The 16276-nt window shown below is 44.6% G+C and overlaps 1 protein-coding gene across 1 annotated transcript in view; it reads left to right on the forward strand.

Annotated features, from left to right (window-relative positions):
- The first annotated feature begins 828 nt into the window (after positions 1-828).
- Positions 829-16276, forward strand: part of LOC117361265 (spermine oxidase-like) — a 70607-nt gene continuing 55159 nt past the window's right edge. Inside the window, exon 1 of the mRNA XM_033946364.1 lies at positions 829-955. The gene's annotated coding sequence lies outside the window, so the exon portion shown is untranslated. The remainder of the gene's footprint in view (positions 956-16276) is intronic.

Here is a 16276-nt window from a genome sequence, read left to right on the forward strand (position 1 = left end):
ATGCAGCTCCGGGGTCGGGAGAGGTGGCTAGAGACATCTGTTCAGGCTGAGAGCATCATGTGACCCCCCGTTAATTGTTATTAATCATTGTTCTTTTCTCATAAGTTACAGAGCAAACCAGAATATGTTTTGTTGCTAGGGAAGTTCCCAATAAGAGGAAATTTTTTTTCACTCAGAGAATAGTTAAGCTCTGGAATGCATTGCCAAAGGTTGTGGTAAGAGCGGATAGCGTAGCTAGTTTTAAGAAAAGTTTGGACAAGTTCTTAGAAGAAAAGTCCATAGTCTGTTATTGAAAAAGACATGGGGAAGCCACTGTTTGCCTTAGATTGGTAGCATGGAATATTGCTACTCCTTGGGTTTTGGCCAGGTACTTGTGACCTGGATTGGGCCACCGTGAGAACGGACTACTGGGCTTGATGGACCATTGGTCTGACCCAGTAAGGCTATTCTTATGTTCTTTTTTTCTGTTTCAGTGGAGTTTGACTGTTTTGGTACTAACTGAAGAGGGAGCTGTTCTCCACTGCAGAAGGGTAGAGTTCAGAGTTTTGAACGACACCCTTCTGCAGATTCACGACTAATGGGAAGCAACCGCTATGGTACAAAATCCTATGTCTTTTAACAGAAAGAAGATTAGCACAGAGCAAAATAATGTTCACTTACCCAGAGAAATGTCCTTTTCTCCTCTCCTCTGCTTTCACATGTACACAATGTTTCTGGAAAGTAATGATCGGGATTTGAGGCTGGATGTGAACATTCTCCTTTGCTGTTATTACAGCTTGTCAAAGTTCAGGTATTGTAAAGAACATTTCATTATCAAAGCTGGAAAGAAGCAAAGTCCTCTGTTGCTGCTCACTCAGACCCTGCTGCAGTTCTGCCTGAGCGGCTCTGACGTTGGAACACCTATGCCTGCTTTTCACTAAATTAAGAAGAAAGATTTGGATATTGTCTTTTAAGGGTGAGTTTCCCTTTCAAACATTTGTGTGTTCTCAAAAACACCTCTCCTCTGTAAATCCCAAATCTAAAACAATGAGAACCTGGATTGATTAAGTCTGAGGTTAATTGACAGAATTATAGATATACATGTTGAGGTCTCAGTACTGGAGAGTGATGCAAAACAGGAGATATGTGCAGTGACAGAGCTGTCTGCAGAAGGTTCTCGGCACTGGAATATTGGGAAGTGCACCAGCAGAGCTGTCTGTGGAGGAGTCTCAGTGCTTGAGTAGCAAGGAGTGCTGCATGGGGCAAAAGTAAAAGGATCTCAATACTAGACTAGCAAGGTCCTATTCAACTGGATAAGTTACCTGGGTAGTGCTGAACAATAGTGCTGTCTGACTAAACTCAAACTGTGGCCCAGAACCCTTCAAGATAGGTAGATCATGAACCCTGGGACAAACATGGAAGAATGCTTGACTACCTGACTGTAAACCGCTTAGACAACTTTGATAGGTGGTATATACATACCTAAAATAAATAAATTGCCTTTCCTGAATACATTTTGTCCTACCAATAAGTTGGCCAGAGAAAATGTATATGGTCAGAGAGAAAGACACACTAGTCCCTACTACAAACTGCTACACTGGTTGCCAATGGAGGCACGAATAATATTCAAATTCTCTTGCTTTTGCTTTAAACTGGTGTGGGGAATGGCCCCTACCTATCTCTTACCACATTTCAAGCTACACATCCTTACGAGGACAACCAGAAATTGCAATCTTTTTGCCTATCCAAAGATCACTGATTGCAAATACAGGTCCTTTCTGGACAGAACCTTTAAGTTTCAAGCCAGCAAACAGCAGACCTGGCTAGGCAATTACATCAACAGAGCCGGGTCGACCTATGGCGCATTTGGGAAAGAAATTAAGACAGCTCTGTTCGATAGATTTATCTCCTAGTCAGATACCCCTTCTAAAATTATTAACAACATATTGATATTGTGTATTCTTACTAATTGTATTCTGTTTCCATTGACTGTTCAGTGACATCTTCACCAATTGTATTCTGGAATTCGCTGATTGTCCAGCCCTCTTCAATGTAAACCGCCTAGAAGTCGCAAGATTGTGGTGGTATAGAAAAAAAATAAAGTTATTATTATTTCCCTAAATGTACAGCATATCTTTTGGATAGTAGCCTACACATGGCCAGTAGGTGCCCAAGTTAAGTGGGTTGATATGCAAGACTTAAAAAGACTTAAAAAGGGAAAATACGATAGCATGAGAGCCATGATGAAACAACAGCTCAAGAAAAAAATGGACAAAGTTAAAACGGTAGATCAGGCATGGTCCCTACTGAAAAATACTATCACGGAAGCACAAAATCTCTACATTCCGCGGATTTCCAAAGAAAGGAAAACTAAAGGCAAAGGAGAACTGGCATGGCTTACTAGAGAGGTGAAGGAAGCCATAAAAGAAAGGAAGGACTCTTTTAAAAAAATGGAAATGCACGAAAACAACCAAAGCTTGGAACAAACTTAAAGATGATCAGAAGAAATGTCACAAGGCGGTGAGAGATGCCAAAAAGGACTATGAGGAGAAAATAGCGCAAGAGGCCAAGAATTTCAAGCCCTTATTTAGATATGTAAAAGGGATCCGGGATTGCCAACCAAGTACGAATCTGGATATATTAGCGACAGCGTGGGCTGAGGACTTGCATTGCCAGTTGACTGCTCAACAGTTACAACGGGTCCTGAAGAACATTCAGAAGGTGTCACCCAATATTACTCACTGGGAAATGCAATTGAAAATTGTTCTTAGACTTTACATTCCACCGGAACGTGCAGCCCAGATGGGGATTACTGCGTCGCATTCTTGCCCGAAATGCAACAGGCTCACGCATCTTTGAGTCACATGTTTTGGGCTTGCCCCGCAATCCAACAGTTTTGGAGACATCTTGGCCTATATACCACATCGCTTTGGGGAAGGCGATGGCTTCCGCAACCGAGGGTGTTATTTGGATTTTATAATATAGCCTCACCCAAACCCAGGGGAATGTCAGCATTTATCTCCAGAGCTCTTTTGATGGGAAAAAAAGCCATCCTCACCAACTGGCTCTCCCGTGATCCCCCGTCATATGCACAATGGAGATCCCTAATGATAGTGCACGCAACACTGGAGAGACGCATGGTGGGAGACTTGACTCTTGGCCCGGGTCGCAAATTTTGTCAGGTATGGGAGCACTTCTGGCAGGACCTCACACCGCGTGCTCGCAGTAGACTTTGGAATCTTTAAGATTTTATTCCCACTCTCAGCTGTTGGACTGGCCATGGATTCTTGGGGAGGGGAGGGGAGGGAGGGATGGGAGGGGAACTGATTATATTGTTGAAAATGTTATTTCCTGAATGGTACTACTGTTTGTATTTGCTTCTTACTGCTGGAATAATAAAAATCATTTAAACATAGATACGTAAAAGGGAAAAACCCCGCAAAAGAGGCGGTGGGACAACCAGGGAAGAAAAGGGTACATCAAGGAAGACAAACAAATTGCAGACAGACTAAATTCCTTCTTTGAGTCTGTCTTTACAAAGGAGGACACCGCAACAATACCAGAAACAGTGAAAGTGTTCAAAGGAATAATAGAGGACAGCCTCACCACAGTAGAAGTGAACTTGGACCAGATATACTACCAGATCGACAAACTTAAAAGTGACAAATCCCTAGGACCGGATGGAATTTACCTGAGAGTCTTAATAGAACTGAAGGTTGAAATCAGAGAACTATTGCAAAAACTTGCCAACCTGTCAATTAGAACTGGACAGATACCGGACGACTGGAAGATAGTGAATGTCACGCCAATTTCCAAAAAAGAATCAAGAGGAGAACCGGGCAACCACAGACCTGTGAGTCTTAAGTCTGTCCCTGGAAAGATGGTCGAAGCACTGATTAAAGATAGCATAGTCCGGCACTTGGATACAACGACCTGATGAGAGCCAGTTAACATGGCTTCAGGAAAGGGAAATCATGTTTGACGAATTTACTTCAGTTTTTTGAGACAGTGAACAAACAAATTGATAGTGGAGAACCAGTAGACATAATATACTTGGACTTCCAGAAAGCGTTCGACAAGGTTCCACATGAAAGACTTCTCAGGAAACTACAAAGCCATGGAATAGAGGAAGATATACTGAGATAAGAACATAAGAAGTTGCCTCCGCTGGGTCAGGCCAGAGGTCCATCGCGCCCAGCAGCCCGCTCCCGCAGCGGCCCATCAGGTCCATGACCTGTAAGGTGATTTTTGTCTGAAACCCTTCATTCCCTGTTCCTTTCTATCTGTTAACCTTCTTAGTCCTACCTCTATCCCTATCTGTATCCCTCAATCCCCGAGTCGTTCAGGAATTTATCCAATCCCTCCTTTAAACCCCGTAATGTACTGTCTTATCATATCCTCCAGAAGTGCATTCCAGGTGTCCACTACCCTCTGAGTGAAAAAGAATTTCCTAGCATTGGTTCTGAACCTGTCCCCTTTCAACTTCTCCGAGTGCCCCCTTGTTCTTGTGGTTCCCAATAGGCTGAAAAATCTGTCCCTCTCCACCTTCTCTATGCCTTTCATGATCTTGTATGTCTCTGTCATGTCTCCTCTGAGTCTTCACTTCTCCAGGGAGAAGAGCCCCAGTCTTTCTAACCTGTCTGCGTATGAAAGGTTTTCCATACCTTTTATCATTTTTGTCGCCCTTCTCTGAACCCTCTCAAGTATTGCCATGTCCTTCTTTAGGTACGGTGACCAATATTGGACACAGTTCTCCAGGTGCGGGTGCACCATCGCATGATACAGCGGCAAGATGACTTCGTTCTGGTTGTAATACCTTTCTTAATAATACCCAACATTCTGTTTGCTTTCTTTGAGGCTGCCGCGCGTTGTGCCGTTGACTTCATTGTTGTATCCACCAGCACACCCAAGTCTTTTTCAAGGTTACTTTCCCCTAGGGATACAAACTATATAGAAGAGATCGAGTAGGGCAGAAAGGTGGAGGTATTGCCCTATATGTTCAGGAAGGAATAGAATCTGTTGAAGTGGCTACGACGGAAACAAAAGAGAAGCTAGAGTCCCTCTGGGTCAAGATTCCTGGCCAAAACAGCGCAGACACGAAAATTGGCCTTTACTATCGTCCCCCAGGACAGGCGGAGGAAACTGACTCAGAAATGATAGAGGAAATCAAACAAGAATGCAAGACGGGCAATGTAATAATATTGGGAGACTTCAATTTTCCGAGGATAGACTGGAAACTAGGAACCTCCAACTGCGGCAAGGAGGCCAAGTTCCTGGAGGTGCTAGGGGATTGCTTCCTGGAACAAATGGTAAAAGAGCCGACAAGAGGCAACGCCACCCTGGACTTGGTACTAAATGGCCTCACGGGACCGACAAAAGAAGTAGAAGTTACGGTACCGCTGGGGACGAGCGATCACAATGTGATCAACTTTAAGCTTGACATCGGGAATAGAAAACGTGCCAAAACCTTAACCAAAACCTTTAACTTTAAAAAGGGCAAATACGATCGCATGAGAGCCATGGTGAAACAACGACTCAAGAAAAAGGTGGACAAACTTGAAACGGTAGACCAGGCATGGTCCCTACTGAAAAATACTATCACAGAAGCACAAAATCTCCACATTCCAAGGATCTCCAAAGAGGGGAGAACAAAAGGTAAGGGAGAACCGGCATGGCTTACCAGACAGGTGAGGGTAGCCATAAAAGAAAAGAAGGACTCTTTCAAAAAATGGAAACACATGAAAACAATCGAAGCATGGAAAATACATAAAGATGATCAAAAGAAATGTCACAAGGCGGTGAGGGATGCCAAAAAGGACTATGAGGAAAAAATAGCGCAAGAAGCCAAAAACTTCAAACCCTTCTTTAGATATGTGAAAGGGAAAAAACCCGCAAAAGAGGCGGTGGGACCCCTGGACGACCAGGGAAGAAAAGGGTACATCAAGGAAGATAAACAAATTGCTGACAAACTAAATTCCTTCTTTGCGTCCGTCTTTACGGAGGAGGATACCGCTAAAATACCAGAAGCAGTGAAAGTGTTTAGTGGAGTAATAGAAGACAGCCTCACCACAGTTGAAGTGGAGTTGGACCAGATATACTACCAGATCGACAAACTTAAAAGTGACAAATCCCCTGGACCGGATGGAATTCACCCGAGAGTTTTAAAGGAATTGAAGGTTGAAATCGGAGAGCTATTGCAAAAACTTGCCAATCTGACAATCAGAACTGGACAGATACCAGAGGACTGGAAGATAGCGAATGTCACGCCAATTTTCAAAAAAGGATCGAGAGGGGAACCGGGCAACTACAGACCTGTGAGTCTTACGTCTGTCCCTGGAAAGATGATTGAAGCACTGATCAAGGATAGCATAGTCCGGCACCTAGATACACACGACTTGATGAAACCCAGTCAACATGGGTTCAGGAAAGGGAAATCATGTTTAACGAATTTACTTCAATTTTTCGAGACCGTGAACAAGCAAATTGATAGTGGAATGCCGGTGGACATAATATATTTGGACTTCCAGAAAGCATTCGACAAAGTTCCACATGAAAGGCTTCTCAGGAAACTACAAAGCCATGGAATAGAGGGAGATATACAAAGGTGGATAGGCAAATGGTTGGAAAACAGAAAGCAGAGAGTGGGCATAAATGGGAAGTTCTCAGACTGGGAGAAAGTGACTAGTGGTGTGCCCCAGGGCTCAGTGCTTGGGCCAATCCTATTTAATATTTATATCAATGACCTGGAAGACGGAATATCCAGTGAGATCATTAAGTTTGCAGACGACACAAAGCTATGCCGGGCAATCAGATCGCAGGAGGATAGCGAGGAACTCCAAAGCGACTTGTATCAGTTAGAGAAATGGGCAGAGAAATGGCAGATGAAGTTCAACGTAGAGAAATGCAAAGTAATGCATTTAGGTAGTAAAAATAAGGAATACGAGTATAGAATGTCAGGCGCAACTCTGGGTAAGAGCGAACAAGAAAAGGACCTGGGTGTACTGATAGATAGGACCCTGAAGCCATCGGCACAATGCGCGGCAGCGGCAAAGAAAGCAAACAGAATGTTAGGCATGATAAAGAAAGGAATCACGAGTAGATCGGAGAAAGTCATAATGCCGCTTTATAGAGCAATGGTCAGACCACACTTGGAATACTGTGTCCAACATTGGTCTCCCAACCTAAAGAAGGATATAAAACTGTTGGAGAGGGTGCAGAGACGAGCAACGAAGTTAATAAGAGGTATGGAGAACTTGGAATATGAGGAACGACTCAAGAAACTGGGACTGTTCTCCCTTGAGAAGAGGAGGCTGCGAGGGGACATGATCGAGACGTTCAAAATGCTGAAAGGCATCGATAAAATAGAGCAGGAAAATAAATTATTTACATTGTCCAACGCGACACGGACAAGAGGACATGGTTTGAAGCTAAGGGGGGACAAGTCCAGGACAAATGTCAGGAAGTACTGTTTTACGCAGCGAGTGGTAGACGCCTGGAATGCTCTCCCAAAGGAGGTTATTAAGGAATCCACTGTGCTGGGATTCAAAGGCAAATTAGATACACATCTCCTTATGAGAGGCATAGAGGGATATGGGTGACTAAAACTACATCAGGTGTATACCTGACTGGGCCTCCGCGTGTGCGGATCGCCGGACTCGATGGACCATGGGTCTGATCCGGAGATGGCAGTTCTTATGTTCTTATGTTATGTTCCCCCATTTTATAGCTTAACATCGGGTTCTTTTCCCCTATATGCATGGCCTTGCATTTCTCTACATTGAAGTTCATCTGCCATTTGTTCGCCCACTCCTCCAGTTTGTTCAGGTCTCTTTGTAGGTCTTCACATTCCTCCACGGTTCTAACCCTGCTACAGATGGATAGGCAAATGGCTAGAGAACAGAAAGCAGAGAGTGGGCATAAATGAGAAGTTCTTAGACTGGGAGAAAGTGACTAGCAGTATACCCCAGGGCTCGGTATTTGGGCCCATCTTATTTAATATTTTCATCAATGACCTAGAAGAAGGAACATCCAGTGAGATCATCAACTTTGCAGACGACACAAAGCTATGCAGGGCAATCAGATTGCAGAAGGATAGCGAAGAACTCCAGAGTGACTTGTGTCAGTTAGAGAAATGGGCAGAGAAATGGCAGATGAAGTTTAATGTGGAAAAGTGCAAAGTAATGCATTTAGGCAGAAAGAACAAGGAACATGAGTATAGAATGTCAGGTGCAACTCTGGGTAAGAGCGAACAAGAAAAGGACCTGGGTGTTCTGATAGATAGAACCCTGAAACCGTCGGCACAATGTGCAGCGGCGGCAAAGAAAGCAAACAGAATGTTAGGCATGATAAAGAAGGGAATCAAGAGTAGATCGGAGAGGGTTATAATGCCACTTTATAGAGCAATGGTCAGACCACACTTGGAATACTGTGTCCAACATTGGTCTCCCAACCTAAAGAAAGATATAAAACTGCTGGAGAGGGTGCAGAGACAAGCAACAAAGCTAGTAAAAGGTATGGAGAACTTGGAATATGAGGAACAACTTAGGAGACTGGGATTGTTCTCCCTTGGGAAGAGGAGACTGCGAAGGGATATGATCGAGACTTTCAAAATACTGAAAGGAATCAACAAAATAGAGCAGGAAAAAAAGTTATTTACAATGTCCAATGTGATACGGACAAGAGGACATGGACTGAAGCTGAGGGGGGACAAGTCCAGGACGAATATCAGGTGTTCACGCAGCGAGTGGTGGACACCTGGAATGCTCTCCCAGAGGAGGTTATTGCGGAATCCACCGTTCTAGGATTTAAAAGCAAACTAGATGCACATCTCCTTACGAGAGGCATAGAGGGAAAAGGGTGACTAAAATTACAACAGGTATACACCTGGCTGGGCCTCCGCATGTGCGGATCACCGGACTTAATGGACTGAAGGTCTGATCTGGAGATGGCAGTTCTTATGTTCTTATAACTTCAGGAGTCAATTAGATAAATGATTATTTTTGACATTTCGGGCCACTGACCCTGTTATGTCTTATCTGGGTAATTTAGTATCTAGCCAAAAGATAACTAATTAAAAGGCGGGGGACTTAGAGGTGTCTTAGGAATGAGTACAGCTTTAATGAAGTCTGGTCCATATTATATACCCACTCCCTCAGTGCACTGATTTCCTCCCATGGCTTTCAGTATCTCCTCTATGCTGATGACTCCCAGATCTACCTTTCCACACCAGATATCTCTACAGGAGTCCAAGCCCGAGTCTCAACCTGCTTATCCAACATTGCTGCCTGGATGTCTCACTGTCATTAAAACTGACTATGGCTACAACCGAGCTCCATATCTTTCCGCCTAAACCCACCTTCCTGCTCCCCCTGTTCTCTATTTCTAAGAGCAACACTTTCCTCCTCCCTGTCTTGTGACTCACAACCTCAGGGTCATCTTTGACTCTTCCACAGAGATCCAACAAACTGTTAAAGCCTGTCGCTGCTTCCACTAGATAGAGTTTTGAGACCACTGGGACAGATAAGGAAAGTGACCTACAAGTGCATTCAGTCCGCAGACCCTCAATATCTCTCCTCATTTATCTCCCCCTATGCTCTCCCCCCACCCCACCCCCATGAACTCTGTTCATTGGGCAAGTCCCTCCTAACCATACCCTTCTCCTCCATTGCCAACTCCAGACACCGTCCCTTCTATCTTGCTGTGCCGTATGCATGGAACAGACTGCCTGAGTCATTATGTCAAGCTCCGTCTTTAGCAGTATTCAAATCCAAGCTTACTCACCGGTAAGGGGAAAGGATGGTGAGCAAGTAACAACGTTATTCACATTGTCAAATGTGACTCGGACAAGAGGTCATGGCCTGAAGCTGAGAGGGGACACTGCCAGGACAAATGTCAGAAAGTTCTGAGGGATGTTATTGACTGAGAGTACCCAAGAAAGGGACTTGGGGGTAATGGTGGACATGACAATGAAGCCGACGGCACAGTGCGCAGCGGCCGCTAAGAGAGCGAATAGAATGCTAGGTATAATCAAGAAGGGTATTACAACCAGAACGAAAGAAGTTATCCTGCCGCTGTACTGGGCAATGGTGCGTCCGCATCTTGAGTACTGCATCCAGTATTGGTCACCGTACCTTAAGAAGGATATGGCGTTACTCGAGAGAGTTCAGAGGAGAGCGACATGACTGATTAAGGGAATGGAAAGCCTTTCATACGCTGAGAGATTGGAGAAACTGGGTCTCTTTTCCCTGGAGAAGAGGAGACTTAGAGGGGATATGATAGAGACTTACAGGATCATGAAGGGCATAGAGAGTAGAGAGGGACAGATTCTTCAAACTTTCAGAAAATAAAAAAAAAAAAGAGAGCATTTGGAAAAGTTGAAAGGGGACAGATTCAAAACGAATGCTAGGAAGTTCTTTACCCAACGTGTGGTGGACACCTGGAATGCGCTTCCAGAGGATGTTATAGGGCAGAGTACGGTACTGGGGTTTAAGAAAGGATTGGACAATTTCCTGCTGGAAAAGGGGATAGAGGGGTATAGATAGAGGCTTACTGCACAGGTCCTGGACCTGTTGGGCTGCTGCGTGAGCGGACTGCTGGACGCAATGGACCTCAGGTCTGACCCAGCGGAGGCATTGCTTATGTTCTTATGCTTCACACAGCAAGTGGTGAACACCTGGAACTTTCTCATAGTAGACATAGTAGATGACGGCAGATAAAGACCCGAATGGTCCATCCAGTCTGCCCAACCTGATTCAATTTAAATTTTTTTTTTTTTTTTTTTTTTCTTCTTAGCTATTTCTGGGCGAGAATCCAAAGCTTTACCCGGTACTGTGCTTGAGTTCCAACTGCCAAAATCTCTGTTAAGACTTACTCCAGCCCATCCTCCTCCAAACGGCCATGCACAGACACAGACTGTACAAGTCTGCCCAGTAACTGGCCTAGTTCAATCTTTAATATTATTTTCTGATTCTAAATCTTCTGTGTTCATCCCACGCTTCTTTGAACTCAGTCACAGTTTTACTCTCCACCACCTCTCTCGGGAGCGCATTCCAGGCATCCACCACCCTCTCCGTAAATTAGAATTTCCTAACATTGCCCCTGAATCTACCACCCCTCAACCTCAAATTATGTCCTCTGGTTTTACCATTTTCCTTTCTCTGGAAAAGAGTTTGTTCTACGTTAATACCCTTTAAGTATTTGAAAGTCTGAATCATATCTCCCCTGTCTCTCCTTTCCTCTAGGGTATACATATTCAGGGCTTCCAGTCTCTCCTCATACGTCTTCTGGCGCAAGCCTCCTATCATTTTCGTCGCCCTCCTCTGGACCTCCTCAAGTCTTCTTACGTCTTTCGCCAGATACGGTCTCCAAAACTGAACACAATACTCCAAGTGGGGCCTCACCAATAACCTGTACAGGGGCATCAACACCTTCTTCCTTCTACTGACTACGCCTCTCTTTATACAGCCCAGAATCCTTCTGGCAGCAGCCACTGCCTTGTCACACTGTTTTTTCGCCTTTAGATCTTCGGACACTATCACCCCAAGGTCCCTCTCCCCGTCCGTGCATATCAGCTTCTCTCCTCCCAGCATATACGGTTCCTTCCTATTATTAATCCCCAAATGCATTACTCTGCATTTCTTTGCATTGAATTTTAGTTGCCAGGCATTAGACCATTCCTCTAACTTTTGCAGATCCTTTTTCATATTTTCCACTCCCTCTTCGGTGTCTACTCTGTTACAAATCTTGGTATCATCTGCAAAAAGGCACACTTTTCCTTCTAGCCCTTCAGCAATGTCACTTACATACATATTGAACAGGATTGGCCCCAGCACCGAACCCTGAGGGACTCCACTAGTCACCTCTCCTTCCTTCGAGCGACTTCCATTAACCACCACCCTCTGGCGTCTGTCCGATAGCCAGTTTCTGACCCAGTTCACCACTTTGGGTCCTAACTTCAGCCCTTCAAGTTTGCTCAACAGCCTCCTATGAGGAACTGTATCAAAGGCTTTGCTGAAATCCAAGTAAATTACATCTAGCATATGTCCTTGATCCAGCTCTCTGGTCACCCAATCAAAAAATTCAATCAGGTTCGTTTGGCACGATTTACCTTTTGTAAAGCCATGTTGCCTCGGATCCTGTAACCCATTAGATTCAAGGAAATACACTATCCTTTCTTTCAGCAACACTTCCATTATTTTTCCAACAACTGAAGTGAGGCTCACTGGCCTGTAGTTTCCTGCTTCATCCCTGTGACCACTTTTATGAATAGGGACCACATCCGCTCTCCTCCAATCCCCAGGAATCACTCCCGTCTCCAGAGATTTGTTGAACAAGTCTTTAATAGGTCTCGCCAGAACCTCTCTGAGTTCCCTTAGTATCCTGGGATGGATCCCGTCTGGTCCCATCGCTTTGTCCACCTTCAGTTTTTCAAGTTGCTCATAAACACCCTCCTCCATGAACGGCGCAGAATCTACTCCATTTTCTCGTGAAACTTTGCCGGACAATCTCGGTCCTTCTCCAGGATTTTCTTCTGTGAACACAGAACAGAAGTATTTGTTTAGCACATTTGCTTTCTCCTCATCACTCTCCACATATTTGTTCCCAGCATCTTTTAGCCTAGCAATTCCATTTTTTATCTTCCTCCTTTCACTAATATATCTGAAAAAATTTTTATCTCCCTTTTTTACATTTTTAGCCATTTGTTCTTCCGCCTGTGCCTTCGCCAAACGTATCTCTCTCTTGGCTTCTTTCAGTTTCACCCTGTAGTCCTTTCTGCTCTCCTCTTCTTGGGTTTTTTTATATTTCATGAACGCCAACTCTTTCGCCTTTATTTTCTCAGCCACTAGGTTGGAGAACCATATCGGCTTCCTTTTTCTCTTGTTTTTATTGATTTTCTTCACATAAAGGTCCGTAGCCATTTTTATCGCTCCTTTCAGCTTAGACCACTGTCTTTCCACTTCTCTTATGTCCTCCCATCCTAACAGCTCTTTCTTCAGGTACTTTCCCATTGCATTAAAGTCCGTACGTTTGAAATCTAGGACTTTAAGTATCGTGCGGCCGCTCTCCACTTTAGCCGTTATATCAAACCAAACCGTTTGATGATCGCTACTACCCAGGTGAGCACCCACTCGAACATTAGAGATACTCTCTCCATTTGTGAGGACCAGATCCAATATCGCTTTTTCCCTTGTGGGTTCCGTCACCATTTGTCTGAGCAGAGCCTCTTGAAAGGCATCCACAATCTCCCTACTTCTTTCCGATTCCGCAGACGGAACATTCCAGTCCGCATCCGGCAGGTTGAAATCTCCCAACAGCAGAACCTCCTCTTTCCTTCCAAACTTTTGGATATCCACAATCAGATCCTTATCAATTTGCTGCGATTGAGTCGGAGGTCTGTAGACTACACCCACATAGATAGAAGTTCCATCTTCTCTTTTCAGAGCAATCCATATCGCTTCTTCCTCTCCCCAGGTCCCTTGCATTTCGGTCGCTTGGATATTGATCTTTACATAGAGAGCTACTCCTCCACCTTTATGACCATCTCTGTCCTTCCTAAAAAGATTATATCCCGGTATGTTTGCATCCCATCCATGTGATTCACTGAACCATGTCTCTGTGATAGCAACAATATCTAGATCTGCCTCTAATATCAGGGCTTGCAGATCATGAACTTTGTTGCTTAGACTGCGAGCATTTGTGGTCATCACTTTCCAGCTATTTTTCAGCGATAATCTCCTTTTTCGTATGGATTTTTGTGTCGTTTCACTTTCTGTTGCAATACTAAGAAATGAGTTGCTGATATTGCTTATGTTGCAGCCTTTACTACTATCACATCTTTTCTTTTGCCGGGGGTGGTCTCTATAATTGTCCTTCGTACATACACCACCCCCACCTTCTAGTTTAAATGCCTAGAAAAATATTGTCTAAATTTCTCTGCAAGGTTTCTTTTTCCTGCTGTAGTAATATGTAGCCCATCAGTGCAATATAGCTTCTTGTCCTTCCATGTATTTCCCCATCCTCCTATGTACCTGAAGCCTTCTTGATGACACCAGGCTCTGAGCCATCTATTAAAGTCCTTTGTGTTTTTCATTCTTTGCTCTCCTTTTCCATATGCAGGCAGTATTTCAGAAAAAGCTAAAGTCTTTACAAAAGGTTTCACGCCCTCACCAAGCTCCCGAAAAGCTTTCTGTGCTGCAAGTGTGGAGTTGTTGGCCATGTCATTTTTTCCCAGATGGATAACAACATCAGTGTTAAAATTCTTAGTTTCTTCCTTAATTATAGTCAGTATTTGCCTGGAACTCCTGGTAGCTGAGGATCCTGGAAGACATTTCACTATTTTGGTCTCCTCGCCCTGTGTTCCAAGTTTAATGCCTCTGATGATGGAATCCCCCAACAGTAATAGTTTTCTGTTTTTGGCTTTTTTATTTGTACTTAGGGTGCGCTTGTTCTCTTGAGTTACCTTCATTGGTTCCAGTCCCACCTCCCTTCTGTTTTCTTGAGTATCGCAGTGCACTAGTGGAGCGAAGGAATTCTGTAGAGGTAATATTAGTGAAGGTGGATGTTTCTGTGTTACATAAGAACATAAGAAGTTGCCTCCGCTGAGGCAGACCATAGGTCCATCCTGCTCAGCGGTCCGCTCCCGCGGCGGCCCATCAGGCCCATTGACTGAGCAATGGTCTATACCTATCTATACCCCCCAATCCCTTTTTCTTCTAGGAATCTATCCAAACCTTCTTTGAAACCATTTAGTGTTTTCTTGTCTACAACAGCCTCTGGGAGCGCGTTCCATGTATCTACCACCCTCTGAGTGAAAAAGTACTTCCTAGCGTTTGTTCTAAACCTGTCCCCTTTCAATTTCCCCCAATGCCCCCTTGTGCTTGTGGTGCCCCTTAATTTGAAAAATCTGTCCCTGTCTACTTTTTCTATGCCCTTCAGGATCTTGAAGGTTTCTATCATGTCTCCTCTAAGTCTTCGCTTCTCCAGGGAGAAAAGTCCCAACTGCTTCAATCTGTCGGTATATGGGAGATTTTCCATTCCCCTTATCAGTTTGGTTGCTCTTCTTTGTACTCCCTCAAGTACCGCCATGTCTTTCTTGAGGTACGGCGACCAGTACTGGACACAGTACTCCAGATGCGGCCGTACCATTGCACGATACAGCGGCATGATAACTTCCTTCGTCCTGGTTGTAATACCCTTCTTAATGATACCCAGCATTCTGTTTGCTTTCCTAGAGGCTGTGGCGCATTGCGCCGATGCCTTCAGTGTTGCGTCTACCATCACTCCCAGGTCTCTCTCCAGGTTACTAACCCCTAGTGGTGTTCCCCCCATTTTGTATGTGAACATCGGGTTCTTTTTCCCCACGTGCATGACCTTGCATTTCCCCACGTTGAAGCTCATCTGCCATTTTTCGGCCCACTTTTCCAGCTGCGTTAGATCCTTTTGGAGATCCTCGCAGTCTTCCTTGGTTTGAGCCCTGCTGTATAGTTTGGTGTCATCTGCAAATTTAATGACTTCACACTTAGTTCCCGCCTCTAGGTCATTTATGTAGATATTGAACAAGAGCGGTCCCAGCACCGACCCCTGCGGAACTCCGCTCGTGACCCCTTTCCAGTCTGAGTAGTGGCCCTTTACGCCAACCCTCTGCTTCCTGTTTGACAGCCAGTTTTTGATCCATCGGTGGACCTCCCCTTGTACCCCGTGGTTCCATATCTTTTTAAGCAGTCTCTCGTGTGGCACCTTGTCGAAGGCTTTTTGGAAGTCAAGGTAAATGATGTCTATAGATTCCCCTTTATCCACCTGGCTGTTCACTCCCTCAAAGAAGTACAATAAGTTTGTGAGGCATGACCTACCCTTACAGAAGCCATGTTGACTTGGTTTTAGCTGCCCATTTTTTTCGATGTGCTCACAGATGCCGTCTTTAATCAGTGCCTCCATCATCTTTCCCGGGACTGAGGTCAGGCTCACCGGCCTGTAGTTTCCCGGGTCCCCCCTTGCGCCCTTTTTGAAGATGGGCGTGACATTTGCTATTTTCCAATCCTCCGGGATCTCTCCGGTTTTTAAGGATAGGTTGCATATCTGTCGAAGTGGCTCCGCTATTACGTCTTTTAGTTCCTTGAGTACCCTTGGGTGAATGCCATCCGGACCCGGCGATTTGTCGCTCTTTAGTCTGTCAATCTGCTTGAGTACATCCTCTTGGCTTACCTCTAAATTGACCAGCTTATCCTCTTGGTCTCCTATTACGATCTCCTCGGGTTCTGGAATGTTGGTTATATTCTCCATCGTGAAGACTGACGTGAAG

This window comes from Geotrypetes seraphini, chromosome 5 (assembly GCF_902459505.1).
Source record: "Geotrypetes seraphini chromosome 5, aGeoSer1.1, whole genome shotgun sequence".
NCBI classification, from domain to species: domain Eukaryota; kingdom Metazoa; phylum Chordata; class Amphibia; order Gymnophiona; family Dermophiidae; genus Geotrypetes; species Geotrypetes seraphini.